At 46.2% G+C, this 16,328-nt stretch overlaps 1 protein-coding gene across 2 annotated transcripts in view; it reads left to right on the forward strand.

The window, feature by feature from the left end:
- The first annotated feature begins 563 nt into the window (after positions 1 to 563).
- DNAJC5B (DnaJ heat shock protein family (Hsp40) member C5 beta) overlaps positions 564 to 16,328 on the forward strand; it is an 82,510-nt gene continuing 66,745 nt past the window's right edge. Inside the window, exon 1 of one of the 2 annotated variants that reach the window (XM_007448472.1) lies at positions 564 to 665. The gene's annotated coding sequence lies outside the window, so the exon portion shown is untranslated. The remainder of the gene's footprint in view (positions 666 to 16,328) is intronic. The other variant, XM_007448471.1, reaches the window with a different exon arrangement.

A 16,328-nucleotide genomic window follows, 5' to 3' on the forward strand; every position in this document is an offset into this window, starting at 1 on the left:
GCTCTGGTAGCTCAGGATTTCTGAGTTCAGGCTAGGACGAGAATTTGCTATTTCTGGCACCTATAGATTGTTGGAAAAGCTAAAGATTTTCATGAGACGCTATTCTCTTTCCATAATGCAAGTTATTCGAATGGTGTCTTTTTGTGGGTGGATTCAGGTAAGAATCATCCCATGAGCTGCTTATCAGATGCTGACAAAATCCAGAGAGTGGAGCCCGGGGTGAATACAGTGTGTGCAGAAGGGTGAGAGGCAACACTGAAGGCACCTGGGCTTGAGATTTAACTCTGCCACTCAACCCCTCCCCCCTCACCCCCGGCCTCAGTTTCCCAGCTGCAAAATAAGGGAGTCAGACCGGAATTTAGTCACAAGGTCTCCCATGTCTCTGCCCGCAGTAAGATTCTATAATTCCGTGCGCCAGTTTAGAAATTGGGGGTGGACCTTCCCAACCTCCTGCCATGGGCAGGAGAGGAAGCGTTGCAGCTGGACGGTCTTAGCTGGGCCTTTGGGAGGAGCAAGGATTCTACTCTGTGACATCACAATATCCAGCCCAGGCTCAACCCTGGCTGAGAAGGAGAAGGTAACAGGAGGTTTGGCTACTGATGTATTAGAGGTGGACGCTACCTGATGGAGCTAGAAGGAATCAGCCAGCCATGACTCCGGTTCAGGTACATGACATCTGCTGAGCTCAGAAGAGAAATTACTGTGTCTAAAGGAACATGAGGAGAGGACCACAAGATGGGCATGTCTCTGGGCTTAGGGATGACAGCATAAGCACAGCGACTATGCACCAGTTACTTTAGGGTAATGTAAAGAATCCAAATGAGCAGACGAAAGGCCACAGGTGGTCCCACCAGAAGCAGAGCTGGGGCACATGCTCCCAACAGCCAGACTTACTGCCATGAAGCCGGACCACACGGCATTTCCAAGACGGTTAGCGCCTCACTGTCCTCCCCCCACCACTGGGGGGAGCAAAAGAGGCACAGGAGGGAGCCGCAAGAGGTCAGTGTAAAATTACTTTCTAAAATAGTCTACAATTGTTGCCTAATGATGTTTATTCTTTTATCTAGGTGTTTTCCTTTTAATAGCTTCTCCCCAGAATGATAGGGAAGAGTAAGCTAAATACAAAATAAGTTAACTGGGGCTTCCCTGGTGGTGCAGTGGTTGAGAATCTGCCTGCTAATGCAGGGGACACGGGTTCGAGCCCTGGTCTGGAAGGATCCCACATGCCACGGAGCAACTAGGCCCGTGAGCCACAACAACTGAGCCTGCGCATCTGGAGCCTGTGCTCCGCAACAGGAGAGGCCGCGATAGTGAGAGGCCCACGCACCACGATGAAGAGTGACCCCCACTCGCTGCAACCAGAGAAAGCCCTCGCACAGAAACGAAGACCCAACACAGCCAAAAATAATAACTAAATTAAAAAAAAATATATATATATATACATTTTTAAAATAAGTTAACTGAAAGAAGTATTTTAATAGAAGATAGTATAAAAATGCAAACAAAAGTAATATAATAAAACGAAGAGCAAAAACTTATTAATGGGTTAGCAACGGATACTGATTCTAAAGTCAGGTTTTGAAATTTCAAGGCTTAAAAGGCAAGAGGCCACCCCCTATAAACAGTGAAAGAGAAGGGCCTTCTGGTTGAGAAGTAAGTAAAACAGTTCAGTTGAAACCACCTACAGCTCCTCCCCCTAAAGAGCTCACACCAGTGAAATCATTGCTGGGGATGCGGACAGTTCTGTTTTCTTTACCTTGCCTTAGGGTTTTGGCTTCTAAAATATTTGTTTCTTGCTGGAGTCTCAAGGCCCTGAGAGGCTCTGAATGACGGCAAATAGCTGTTCTGTTTACCAGAAGGGTGGAGCGCGGGGGTGGGTGCCAGGCCCTGACTCATCAGCACTGGCCTCCCCGAGCGCACTGCGACCCCAGAGCCAAGTACAGGACTGCTCAGGCAGGCACACTGAGATTCGCCTGCAAGATCCAAGTTCACTGCCATGCTCCCCAGTGGAAGCAGCAGTCCAGTGTTCTCACAGGTAGATCAGCTGCCCACAGAGGACCCCAAGAGCAACAGACAAGGTGGGGAAGACCCAGTGTCTATCCACAAGACACAATCTTAACACTCTTAAGCCTCCAACCCATTGGGAATAAATATATCTCAGCCGCAAGGCCAAAACTCACTCTATAAAAGTAGTAATAATCCAAAGCATGTAAATAAATTCAGAGGTTCAGATAAAAACAAAACGTACCTGCACATTGACTCTAGCACATATTCAGCTTCCGTCTAGAGAAGCTACTATGATTTTCACAATTAGATTACGACCCACTCTCTGAAGTCCTTGGAAATTAAAAGCTCATTGGTCCAGTTTTTAGACTTTATTCATTTTATAGTCATTGAAAACTACGTTTAGGTTTAACCTAAAATAATATCCACAAAACACAGAATGTCCTAACTTGTCTACATTTATATTTATTGACTATCATGTTCTCTGACCATTGTGTTAGTCACATACCCCAGGCGTTTAGAGTTGGAGAACTAAGAGATGGACCATTCCAACGATCTCATTTCCAGAGGAGGAACCCAGCACAGAGAGGTTAAGTGTCTTGACTTAGGCCATTGTGCTAGTTAGTGCTAGCTTGAGACTAAAGCTTAAGTCCTCTCACTCTTAGCCTGGTGACCTCTTCAGTCCTCCCTGCCTCTAATTCACTCTGAAGGAATTTATTGGTTCATACTTGAACTATTTTAATTTCCAAGTCAGAATATTCTAAGATAAGGAAATCTCATTTTATCACCTTGGTGTGGTTATTGGTATATTCAGGTGCTCTAGGTAGGTGACACTATTCACCAAAGCCTTCCCGGCCTTCACAGCTCCAAATAAAACAAGCTTTGATCAAGGTCAAGAAAAAGCACCCAAGACCCCATCCAAAAGCCTGAGAATACAATGAAAATGAATCCAGGGAAACTGACAGGCGACTCTGCCTTGACACCTGATTAGTAGCAGTCCATTAAAAAAATAATAAAAAAGGCATTTATACAATTAATGAGCTTTTTGCTTTATAATAAATATACAGACTTCCTGTGGCCTCCTCTAGTTTAGGTAGATCACTTTGTTTATGTGTTTGCGTGTGTATACTCTGTAAACGCACATATAAGTAAACACTTCATCTGGCAGGTGTGAGGCTTTACACCATCTGTGGTAACTGACCTATCTTTATTACATAATTTGTCCCCTATGTGAGCCTTTCCCGACTTAAACCACGAATTAACATTTCATTTAGAGTTATCAATAATTTAGGAGCAGTCTTAAGTTTGTCCAGGGTTTGTTTTATGTCGAGCTGTCTATGTCTTGCATCTCTAATTCACCTGTAAGTTTGAGCCCAGGCACCCCCTGGATACAGATACTCAGAGCTTTTTCCAATTGAATTCATTGCAAATGTATTAACATCAGCCTGAAGTCCCCAAATCTGAAAGAAAATGAAGAATTTTTGGATATAAGCGTAGACCTCATGTGCATAGTCATCAGCTCCAAAGGTCTGATTAATATTTTCTAGGACACTAGATTGTTTTCTAATCCACTGAACTGTGTATATCCTACAAGGATCTTCCATATGTTTCTGGTTTTCCAAATAGATTGTCTTTAATAAAAGAGAATTATGAAATGATTACCAACAGGAAAGAACATTCCATCATGGCATAGGGCTTAAACAAAGCTGTGGTAATATCTTTCAGCTTCCATATTAATTTCAAAAGTTGTGTAATATATTGAGTAATCTTGCACGTACTACCACATAAAACCGCAGAAGGCTGACTATGAAAAATGGAGGGATAAAAGGAGCTTTAGTTTCAGATTCTTCATTGTGGGTTTTGAGTTCTCAACTCTCTCCAGTAAGCTGAAACACAGGTAGGCCAAGTGTACTTCTGAAATGTTTTCCACCTGAGAAGATGCATCCTGACAAGCCTTATTAACAGCCGTGGGAGGGGAAAAAAAAAAGTAAAAGCCACCTCACCAGAGATCCCGAGACATTTGACCTTCTCTCTTGCTGCCACCACCCCGGGGGGCCTTGGCAAACAGCTACACCTGGATCTCTGACACATGCCGGACACGCCCCTTCATCTCGGCCCAGCCCCCATGCCCACTTTCCTAAGAATTGTGCAATGAGCCCTTTGTGCCCGGAGGTCTAGAAAGGAATGTGGCCCAGAGCCAAGAGGCGTTGAAGGGATAGGGTGTGCTCTAAAAGGAGAGGGAGTCTGGCCCTTGGCAGGAGTGTGAAGAAGCCCCCCAGGGCCTTTCGCCCTTGTCTCTGCAGACCTCCAGAGGCATGCTCTGTGCTGCTCCCAAGATTCGGACCCACTTCTTCTAACGTGTTAAGCCTCTGAGATATTTGGGGTTATTATGTTAGCCTCTTCTGAATAGAAGAAACTTCTACCCTCATCATAAGCTATTTTTAACAGGGACTTATCATCATGGAGGTTTAAGTGGCAATAAGAGAAATCAGGTTGTCAGCTGACCTTGGAGTCTGGATAGATACATGGGTCAATTCAGGGATGTGAAGGAGATTTTGATGTTGTGGAATCATTGGGTGCAGGAAGCCACTGGCTGATTACAAAATCTGGGAATAGAACTAACCACAGATGTGCATGTTAAATAGTTATCCTTTTAAAGCTGGTAGGCCAGAGTGGAGGGGGATGAGGGGTAGGGTTAAGAAGACTTTTTAAAAACTCCATGTTTTATATATTTCCTGAGGCCTTCAGTGATACCTAAGTAGCACCTCTCTACCCCCCCACTTTTGAGCCATTTCCTTTCCTACTCATAACTGTGCCCCCTGCTGAAAGCTGTGAGTGTTAGGTCCCATTGTTCCAGTGGCCCTGTGTAGGGTGAAGGGTGATCGTAATGGGAGGTTCCACTAAAGAGTGCTGTTGATAGTAGAGTGCCAGGCGCTGGTGGCAGGACAGCTGGAGAGGGTGCTGTGATCAGAGGCCTATTGGTACTCGTCAAGTGATGACACAAAACCAGCTTCCTACGTCTTCCCTCCACCTCCCCGACAAACATCATCCTGCATCATGACAAGTGCACAAGCTGGCCACTGGCAATACTGGAGGTTGCCTCACCTCTTCTGCCCAGGGAATTATGTCACGGGCTGAGCCATGAACCCTTCTTTTAATTCGCCCAACATCATGATGGTCACACAAGTGGACCTCTAACTAAAAAGAACTAAAAGGAAGTGAAAGACTTAATTCTCAGTCTTGCCATTTGAGCACTGTCTAGTACAACTTAGTATAACTAACTGTAAAAGACAAGTTCTATACTTATCTTACCAATACCGCTTATAAACGAAAGGTGGTCCAAGAAAAATAGACTTCTTAGCCAGTTGAAAAGATCCCTTGGCAGTTAGAATGCCAGTATTCTTCTGCTCCTTTCAAGCATATTTAGAAGGCAAAGTCATTTTTATTAGTAGAGAGGAAAGCACTCCTTTCATGTTAGAATGTTCTTTGTATGTTAGGAACTGACTCGTATAAGCAACATATTGCCTCTTGTATCCTGTCCTTTCAAGACAGTGGTTATCTTTCTCCTTCCGACCCCAAATGAATTCAGTGTCAGTTTCAATCGAACTTGTAGATTTTGAAAACTTAAGATGTACCAGGCACTGTGGCAATAACAAAATAAAATGTTTGGCATAAATTGGGCTCTTTAAGAATTAAGGATTTAGGTGAGGAGACAAGATATACACGTGTGACGAGTTCAGATGCAAAGAAGGAACTGCATAGCTATGTGAAAAATGTTCTCGTGGACTTCAAAGCGTCCCAGGGGCTCAGTGCAGGGCAGAAGCAAAGTTGTCTCCAGTGTTTTGGTTGCTCATCACGGCAGAATTAGGACTTGGGAGGACTCTTGAAGAGAAACAGAATAGTGACTGACACAAGCTTGAGGAGGAAAACAATTTTCTGGTGCAAATTTTGGCCCCAGCACAATGGGTCTTGTCCCACTCACAGACCTTATCTCCTTTCTCCCCGTGCTTTTACAACTCCTTCTTTGCATACAATGCAAACAATTCACATGGCTTCTTTGGGACCGGGAAAACTGGAGTCATAGAAACATGCTGCCAGGAAGGATGAAGCCCACCCTAACAGGTGGTTTCTGTGAGAGGCCCTACATGCTATAACCAGGGTTGTGTCTGATTTTAATTATGGATGTGTGGGCTTCCTGACCTTACACCCTAAGTCAACATGCTCTAGATCTAATTTATTATCTTCCTCCAAATCTGATCTCCTTTTGTGATTCCGGTCTCCGCCAATGACCTCACCATATTCCCAGCTATTCTGGCTAGAATCTCGCATCCTCCATGATTCCCAGTTCTCTCCTCCCTGGCGTGTGGTCATCAGGCGTAGGAGGTTATAGCTCCACATCTCTTTCGAATCCATCACTTCCTGACAGTTCTGCCCACTGCTGCCCTGGGCCAGGCTCTCATCGTTTCCCTAGGATCACTCATCTCCCCAACTTCATTCCTCTACACTCTGTTGGTCACATCTTTCTAAAATAAATACTAGAGTTTGTCACTTGCCAGTTTTAAAACAGTTCAAGTTTCCCCATTGTTTAAAAAAAATGAGGACTGGGGCTTCCCTGGTGGCGCAGTGGTTGGGAGTCCGCCTGCCGATGCAGGGGGCGCGGGTTCGTGCCCCGGTCTGGGAAGATCCCACGTGCCGCGGAGCGGCTGGGCCCGTGAGCCATGGCCGCTGAGCCTGCGCGTCCGGAGCCTGCGCTCCGCAAATGGGAGAGGCCACGACAGTGAGAGAGGCCCGCGTACCGCAAAAAAAAAAAAAAAAAAAAAAATGAGGACTGAACTCCTTATCTTGGCTTTCAAGGTCCCTCACAGTCTCTAGCCTCGTGTGGCCACTCCTCTCCTCTGCTACCCGTTGACCCAGTCCTCCCCACCAGATGCACAAGACGCATCCCTCCCTTGCCATTCTCCAGCCTGCCCGGCACTTTCCTGCTGCTATGGTCTTTCTCACGCAGGTCTCTTCTGACAGTCGAACTCCTGCGGGATTCCTCCTCAAAGGGCTGTGACCACTTTCTTCCTCCATCATTTATGATCTTCTCACGACACTCTTATTATTTATGACCCTTTATGCTGAAGGAGTGAACCAGGTGTGGTTGAAATACCAGTGAGAAGGGAATAGAAGACTGTTTTAAGACAGGGACTAGCATATCAAAGACTCAGAGGAAACAGAACATGGTGCTCAAGGAACTGACCAGTGCACAGAAGTTGGTGGAAATAGAGTCTGAGTTGAGAGGAAGGGGTTGGGAGGACATGGCCCTGGAGAAAGATGCAGAGGCTGGCCCCGATAAGGAGTGGGGATTTCAGCTTACGATCAGTGGGCCACTTTAAAGGGTTATAAGCAGGGCAGTGATAGGACACTACTTGCATTTTAAAAGAATGTAGTGTCCAGAGAACAGATGGGAGTGGAGAGACTGGAGAAAGGGCTATCAGTTAGGAGGCTGGCCAGGTAAAACAAGGATGTGATGAGCTTGTTCTAGATTAGTGACAGTGGGAAGAGAGGAAGGCAGTAGACTTCAGGGAGCTTCAGAAAGGAGAACTGATGAGGCCTGGCTGGTTGACCACACATGGATCAAATGGAGGAGGGGAAGTGAAGGAAGACAGCCAGACAGGCCCAGAAATGATCACTTAATGATAACGCCAATCATGGAGGAGACTGGACTTGATCCTGTAGGAAACAGGAGGCAACAAGGATTTCTTGACTTAGGTAAACCTACATTTCTGAAAGGGAAAACTGAAAATGGAGCGCAGGATGGCCAGAAAGGGGAACACTGATCACAGACAGACTAGAAGGCAGTGCCACTGACGTGGGGTGTTAAATGCTGACAGCGCACAGCTGCTCAAAGCAGTGGGCTCCTCACAGCCCTGGTGATTCTGCCCCAAACATAGTTTAATCAAAAAAAAAAAAAAAAAGAGTGTTTTAATCAAAAAGTTATATTAAACTGTAAAATGTTATGCTATGAAAAACGATTCTCCCTCCCACCTCAGTCCCCAGTACTTTTCCTCCATGGAGCTTCTGCAAGTTTTACATCTCTCCAGAAATGTTCTCTGCATACGCAAATGTGTCTGAGTATGTATTATGCACATGCTTTCTGTGTATGTATGCATATATCACACACATAGATCCACTTTTTAAAATGAGATTACTATACATATGCCCTACTTTTTTTAAACTGGGAAACTGTATATTGTTAAACCATTTTTATACCAGCTTGTGGAGCTCTGCTTCATTCTCTTCAATGTCTACAATGGCTGTGCTCCTACACTGATCTCACAAACCCCCTGTTGATTAATACTGAAGTCAAACTTGGTTTTAAAGTGCTCTTGCCTGCCCTTTTCCTTGTCCACCACCCTCAGCTCATGATGTGCTGGCTGCTTTAAACCACTCATGGTCCCACACTGGGACACTCTCCCCTTCCACCTTTTCACACAGCTCTTTTCAAATCTGAAGTAAGAGAACTCCCTCTGCAGCCACACAAATTTAGCACACCCTTAATTTTCTTTCAACATGGAGTCATCTGCGATGGTAGCATCAACTTGGCTTATCAGATTCATATTCCTTGAGCAAAAGATCAGACGATCCTCTCTAAATTTGTGAAATGTACTTTGAAAATCCTGTGTTCATACAGCCGCACCAAGGGTATCACAAACTCTAAAATGTCAGAGCCCCATTGCCAATCAGAGTTAAGCTCAGAGTAACAGGGATTTTTCTTCTCAGAGCTGACATTTTCAACAAGGCTGGCCAAGGGCTCTTCAGACACTTTGCTTTTAGAGGACACTGCCGTTGATACAGGCCTTGGATCTCATTCATTTGCTAGAGTCCCCAGGGCACACAGGTATTTAATAAATCCTGATGAACAGACATCTGTGCCTATAAGTATTATTCTTGATAGTCTTCCTTCCCATTTTTTTTCAAAGAATTGTTGGGCATTTTATCCTCTATTGCCCTTCATAGTGTAAACTGTAATCAGACCCTTTCTTCCTCCCCAACTTGGATTTCAGTGGAAAGCCTTAATTAGGAGACAGGTCTCCTGCCTGCCAGGTCATTGATGGCCCTCAAAGGCTTCCTGGCATTCCTTACAGGGTGTCTATTGTCTGGTCATCACCAGAAAACCAAAAAGTGTCCTTTGACACCATCCTGAACTAGCTGTCTGCTTCCTACATTTTCCTTTCTCAGCCATAGCCTGTACAAGAGGAGATTAAAATACTCCCTGGAGCCTTGTGACCTTTATTCCCACCTGGAACAAAGTCACTGAACACTGAGTTTCATCTGACTGCATCTTTCCTCTCCTTATGAATCATTTTAAGGCCCCTCATGTCATCAGGAAGCAGCACATCTCCAGCCTGACCAGCCAAAGTGGACTTGGTCCATCTTCTTTGGCCACCACTGTCCTCTCCCCCGTGCCTCGAATCTCGCTGTGACAGTTTTCTCTGGGTCCCTGCTTGTCTTTTTCTGGGGTCCTTCACTACCTCTGCAAGTTGCAGAGAGAGGAAGCCATTGAGGGCTTTCTTTACCCTCTTTGATGAAAGTCAAGTTTGCATTTCAATGATTCCATCTTAGTTAAGATTCCTCAGTACCAATATTATATTAGTATAAATTATATAATTTTCTAATTTTAGAAAGCCATACAAACAGAAAATAATTATCAATTCAAATCTAAAATGTCTTTCCCAGAGTTTAAGGTAATAATGTCAAAATTACATATATAATTTAATAAATAAGGAACATAAAATATATACACATATATATACTATAATACATAATGTGTGTGTAGTATGTTGACATACACATACACACATGTTGTTATAAGTGCTTGTTTTAGATGATCAAATTACATCTTCTGAATAGCACATGAATAACAAGTGCTATTTAAACCCTCCTGGCATTTCCCCTGTCTCTTAAACAACATAAATTTACTCAGCTTTATGTATAGGCAACATTTCTTGCCAAATTCTGAAATAACAGAAATAGAAATCATAAAAACAACCTTTTTTGGGGGGGGCACCTGCTGTATTAGGGTTATCCAGTTAAACAGAACCAATAGGAAAGATATCTATCTATCTGTATATTATTTATTATAAGGACTTGGCTCATGCAATTACAGAGGCTGACAAGTCCCAAGACCGGCATCCAGAATTTTGGAGACCCAGGAGTCCAAATACCAGCAGGCTAGAGACCCAGGAAATGCCAAAGTTTCAGTTAAGGTCTGAAGGCAGGAAAAAAACTGATGTCCCAGCCCAAGGCAGTCTGGCAGGAGGAAATTTCCTCTTACTTGCAGGAGGGTCAGCCCTTTTGTTTTATTCATGTCTTCAAGTGATTGGATTGGCCCACCCACGTAGGGAGGGCAATCTGTTTTCCTCAGTCTGTTGATTCAAATGTCAATCTCACCCCAAAACACCCTCACAGACACATTCAGAATAATGTTTGACCAAATATCTAGACAATCCATGGCCCAGTCAAGTTGACACATAAAATTAACCATCATACCTATCATGTCACCAATAGGCTCAGGAATTTTCTCATTTAATTGCCACAAAGACCCATATGGAAAGTAGGCTTATTCCCATTTGCTCAATAGGTGTTTATTCAATAAATGTTTTTACATTTTAGAGATGAGGAGCCTGAGGTTCGGAGAGCTGAAGTAACTTGTCTAAGGTGGCACAGCTAGTAAATGGCAGAACCAGCATTCTAACCTAGGTCTAAATGACTCCATCTGAATTCTTAAGCTGTGTGGCTACTGCCCCTCAGTGCTGGTGCTGCATTCCCCCTGGTCCTGAGGCGTGGGGTGGGGCAGGTCTGAAGGTATTTGCTATTGGTCGAAGCTCTGGGCAGCAGTGGGGAGGGGCCCCATTTTTGTCTTCACAGGTCTGAACATGTCAGACTTGAGTGCAACGTGGAGCTGCTAGGAGGGCTCTGCTTTCCATTACCTTTGAGGTCCTCCACAGAACATTAACAGATGCTACTCTTCACTGAAAGTTTCATGCTTGTGCTTTGTATGGATAATATTATTTAATGTTCACGATGACCCTGTGTTCTCCCCACCACCCCCCTCTGCTGTGGTAGGGAGAGGGCTGACAGGTCACCATGGGCTTCCAAGGGCCGGGACTGTGAGACATCTCTCTTAAACTACTGTCCTCAGAAACACCAAGGGTACCCTCTGTTGCCTTAAATGTCCCCGTGGGCCAATCCAATCCTGTTCTACCCCTCCCCCCAAATTTGCCCATAAAGCCAGCATAAAATGCGCATGAATCAATAATTCTACAGGTGTGTGCCATCTGCTGACTCACCTACGGAACAGGCCTGGGCTTTCCCTTCATTTGCTTTGCCCCTCACGGCCTGACGTGTTGCTGCCCCTCACTTTCTACCTTCACCAGCACTTCCAGGAAATGCTGTCCAGTGGTAAACTTACTGGAAGCCCCTAAATCAATGTCGTGTAGAGGAGACTCCTCTGTCTCCTCTCCCTGTAGCGCTGTCTGGGTTGCTTCCTGGGAATCCCCTTTGTCGTGACAACATAAGCAGTCCTGCCAGTACTGCCGCGTTAGCCGGGCCACGGCAAGCCTCTTGTCCTAGAGAGGAGGGATTGGAGACCCGGGGGCGTGCGTCTTACCTAAGTTCACACTTAGGAGCCAAGCCATCTGCCTCCCAGTTCAGTGCTTCTGGGGTTCCCCACAGATACCAGTTCTGACGGGCTGGGGTCAGGGCAGCCTGCCAGTCCCAGCCAGCGGAGCCAGGCTGAAGAACAGCGTATCTCCAAGGCGCTGTCCGAGGGACAGATACGCAGGCTGCACCAGACGACAAGGGACGTCAGCACCCCTTTTGCATGTCTGCCTCCGTGTACAATAACGTACAGTGATGTAGGTGCAGCACAAAGAAAGCAAGGTGTTGCTAGAGAAACTGGGATAGGGTGGACCCTTCTTATTAACAGAAGCAGATTCCCTTTGGTCTCACGCTTCACCGGAAGGCCCTGGAAAGAGCTGAGACTCCTATCTGCCTGGAATTGCAATGAATGACTCACTCTGGCATTCCCAATAGAAGTGGCTTTGGATTATATCATGTGTTCACAGAAACTCAGCTCGACTGTAAGTTTGTGTGGATCTACCCAGAGGATTCTCCATGGCAGGTCAACAGGCATGCATTTGGGCTCCATGGGATGATGTTTCTAGATTAGATCTCTGGTCTGGCTCCCTACATGTCATTGCTGGTGTTGTTTCCAGAGCCTGTGAACCTGATGACAGGAGCTGAGGGCAACTGGGCTTGTGTCAGCCAAGGCTCGGAGAACACCATCAGATAAATACTTAGAGAAACAATCATTGGTGGGAACAACTCTCAAAATAAAGTAAAATAAAACTGCTCATTGTTTTCAAGATCACTTTACTTAAAAAAATTTTAAACATAAAGGGTAAATGAACTTCAGGCGCTTTGGGAGCAACAGAGCCATTGTTGAGAAGGCAGCACACTCTAGAGGTGGAGACAGAATGTGGAAGGTACTCAGAGACATGGGTGCTCGTCCTGGCTGCCAAGGATTCCTTGGTGCCCTTGGACAAATATCCACTTCACTGCTTGACTTGGGATTCTTGGAACTGGGAGACCTGTGCTCCTACCCAGGCTCTGTTCATAACTGTCTGAGGCTCAGAGGAGTTTCTTGGTTTGTAAAATGGGAGTAAGAACACTTTCCCTGCCTACCTGTCCCAGTTGCTGCGTAGGTCAAGTGAACCTAGGTGAAAATCCTTTGTTAACAACAGAGTACTCTCTATATTTTTTCCTGGGTAGGACATAATGTCTTTTGATGGAAGTGAGGTAGGAGTTTGGGAGGAGAATGGTGGAGGATGGTGAAGGGATTAGGGTTCCCCTGGGACATGCAGAGGGTATGGGGCGGGGCTGCAGCTGGGACTGGAGGCCATGGGTCTGTGGTGGCAACATCTGCCTTACCAGTGGCTGTACAATTGAATGTTGGCTGCGGTGGTGGAAGGAATTAGGAGCATGGACATAGGAATACTATAATTACAGTGGTGATGCCGGAGTCTAAGCTGAACAGGGAAAGGGTTGAAGAAAGGAACGAGGCTGATAGATTTGGGGAGCTGGGAAATATTAGCGAAATGTAAGTACCATGAACACAGGGGCGTTAGCTGGCGAGGTAGGCAGTGGTGGGTGAGGCTGGAGTTAAAGGTTTGCAAGCTCAGGACATCCAGGTATCTGAATAGGGTGAGGAGCCATAAGGGAGAGGGTGCTGTCTGGGAGGACCACGTGGGAGCTGAAGGGCCCCAAGTCAGTGACAGGACTTGGGGTGGAGAGAGTGAGAGCTGAGTGCCAGGGTCCCGAGAGAATATGGGTGAGCTGACAGACGCGGGGATGGCCATGGGGAGAACAGGACCTGTGGATGGTAGGGACACCAAAGGTCGGGGGCAGAATGTCTGGAAGGGCTGGGAGAATGCTGATGCTGCTTTGGGGTAAGGGAGGCCCGGCAAACAGAATGGCTAAAGGCATGCTCAGATTTAAAATTTGATATGCAGTATACACAAGTCAGTCATTTTGTGTACAGATAATAAAAAGTTGTAGGGGCACCTTGGCCTCGATATGTAAACATATAAAACAAATTATAATGGATAACTCCTTTCAGCCATTGACATTTTAAAATATAATAGGCTCAACAGCATGCGGGAGCCGGTTAGTACCAGTGGATGAGGGCCACGCATTGTTAAATTTTCTGGAATTTTTGCAAGCCAGGTATTATGTTGGTGGATTGAAGTAGGCCCAGGAGGGAAGAGTTACACCATGGAAATCTGCAAACACTACATACTAGGGCTTTTTCTCCCCTGGAAATCTGGTTGGTAAACATTTTCCAGCATACCACTGAAAAGGCCTAAATATAACCTCCAAATCTGCCCAACTTTACAGTCCTGTTGTGAGTTTAACTGTGACACTAAAAGAGATATGTCCTAATCCCCAGTACCTGTGAATGTGACCTTATTGAAAGTAGGGTTTCTGCATATGTAATTAAGATGTAAGTTAGGATGAGGGCATCCTGGAGTAGTGTGGGTCCTCAATCCAACATGACTGTAGTCTATAAGAGGAGCTGCAGACAGACACACACACAGGAAAACACCATGTGAAGGCAGACGCAGGGGGACCGCCATGGTGACAGAGGCAGAGACTGAGGTATGCCAAGGATTGCCAGCAAAACTGGAAGCTAAGAGGATGTCGTGAAATACGTTCCCTCAGAGCTACCAGAAGGAGCCCACCTAGCCAACAACACCTTGATTTCAGACTTCCGACCTCCAGAACTGTGAGATAATAGGCTTACGTTGTTGTAAGTTACCCAGTTTGTGCTACCTTGTTCAGCATTGCTAGAAAACTATACACCTGCCACGCCGTCAAGTCTGGGCACAAGGCAAGTGGAAGCTCCCCAGTGTGAGCTGTGAAGGGAAGGTCCCTATTCCCTGTGCTCTGGCTCCCAGGGAACCTTCTCTCCTACGTCCTCCGGACGTATGTTCCGTGCAGGCATCTGCTACTCCTTGTTAGCTGCCTTGTATTGTGGATTATGTTTTTAAGTGTAGACGTGTTGCCTCCTCTTCTAGGTGGTAACCAGAAGCTGTAAACTCAGACGCCTCGTGCGTGGGTCAAGGTTGCTGAGTGTGATGCTGGGGGAGCCACTGCGGACTGGAATGTGCGTCTGCCTTTAAATAAAACACTTACCCCACCCTCTTGGCCAAGGAAAACCTAAGACCTGCTATCTGGGGACCTATGCAATGCGCCAGAGAGAGAGGGAACGTCTCTTGGCCTTTGCCTTCCCCGGCAGCAGCCAGCAGGCATTGATTCACTGTTTGTGAATTTGCCGCCTGGATCTCGTGGGTCTTCTGTCCTGGCCCAGCAAGTGGGTCTGAGACCTCAGAATTTCAACAATTGCCCTAAAGTGTCCCCCTTCAGACAGAAATTTCAAAACAGATTTTCATAGGGTTATGGTTTAAATCCCCTAGCTGACTAGCTACTCCACACTCCTGCAAAACTTCAGCTTCAGAAGAATATGGCAGAAGGGTGGCGTCCCCTCTAGACACGGCTTGCCCCACCCTGATGTTTCCATGAGTATTCTTCTTGGTGACTCTCACAATCTCAGGTGGCTGAGGGAGAGGCATCAGGGATACTGAAAAGAAAGGGTGATTTGGGGTGAGGAATCTTTTGAAGTTGAAACTGTTTATAGTTCATAACTTTTTGAACACCAGAGGGCGATACAGGCATAGAGATATAGCTGCTCTGCCTTGCTTTTTTAATGTGAGACCAAATGCTGAATATTGCTCATTTGACTCTTTTGCTCGGGTCTCTAAGAAAGTTACAGAGAAGGCTTTTGAGATCATTTTCTGGATGTCCAAGCCCCGGGGGCTGGTACACCCACAGAAGGGTGCTGGGTAGGGTTACAGCTTCCTTTGTGGGGAAGCACTTGTCACACACCCTCCCACCCCATCCTGAGATTGTCTAGTTCCGGTCAGCTCTTTGGGAGGGTTTGGACTGTGTCTCACGTAACAGCTAACTTGTGCAGGGACCCAGCTTGTTACTTCCAGGGCCATTCATTTAAAACTGGTTTCATGAGTTCTACTTAGTATGTGGCCCTGAGAGAATTGAGAAGCCTGAGAGAGGAGACCCTGTGAGGAGGGATGAGGGATTGCAAAGGTCCTAAGGTTATCACCTGGGCGGCTCGTGGGGCTTTGGTGACGGTGGCCAGCTGACCAGTCTGCGTGTCTGTGGTCTTGGACCAGCTCCCGCCAGTGACCTCTGATTGTGAGGACGGTTTGGCAGAATGTTCATGGTTTCTGGCGCATTATGGAAAGCTGTGTATGCCTCACGGAAGAGTCTGGGAGCAGCTGCAGTAGAGCAGTTGGGGATGCCCATGGGAGGCCTGACAGTGGTGGTGAGGGCCCTAGGAAGGGGCAACTGAGCTCAGCTTTGGGGTCTGAGGCCTGTGAGGAGAGCTTAAGCTGCACAGGTGCCCATCTAGGAGGGCAGCAGGGAGACCAGCATTAGGGCCCATCTAATTCTGCAGGCCTAGAAACCATGGGTGCGTGTGTGCAGTTGTGGAAAAATCTGCACCTGACTACATAACTCATTCAGAAAGGAGCCTGTCTACCTTCACCCACTGAGAGAGGCGGCTCAGCTTTAGCTGTTCAGTTCTGGGCGCCTTCCAAAGGCATTCAGCAGAGACAGAGGCTGTTCTTAGCAACGGTATGTTGTCAATAATAAAGCAACACTTACTACACAAGAGAGAAGAAGGCTTTGCAGACCGAAAA

This window comes from Lipotes vexillifer, unplaced genomic scaffold, assembly GCF_000442215.2.
Source record: "Lipotes vexillifer unplaced genomic scaffold, Lipotes_vexillifer_v1.1 scaffold815, whole genome shotgun sequence".
In the NCBI taxonomy this organism is placed as follows: domain Eukaryota; kingdom Metazoa; phylum Chordata; class Mammalia; order Artiodactyla; family Lipotidae; genus Lipotes; species Lipotes vexillifer.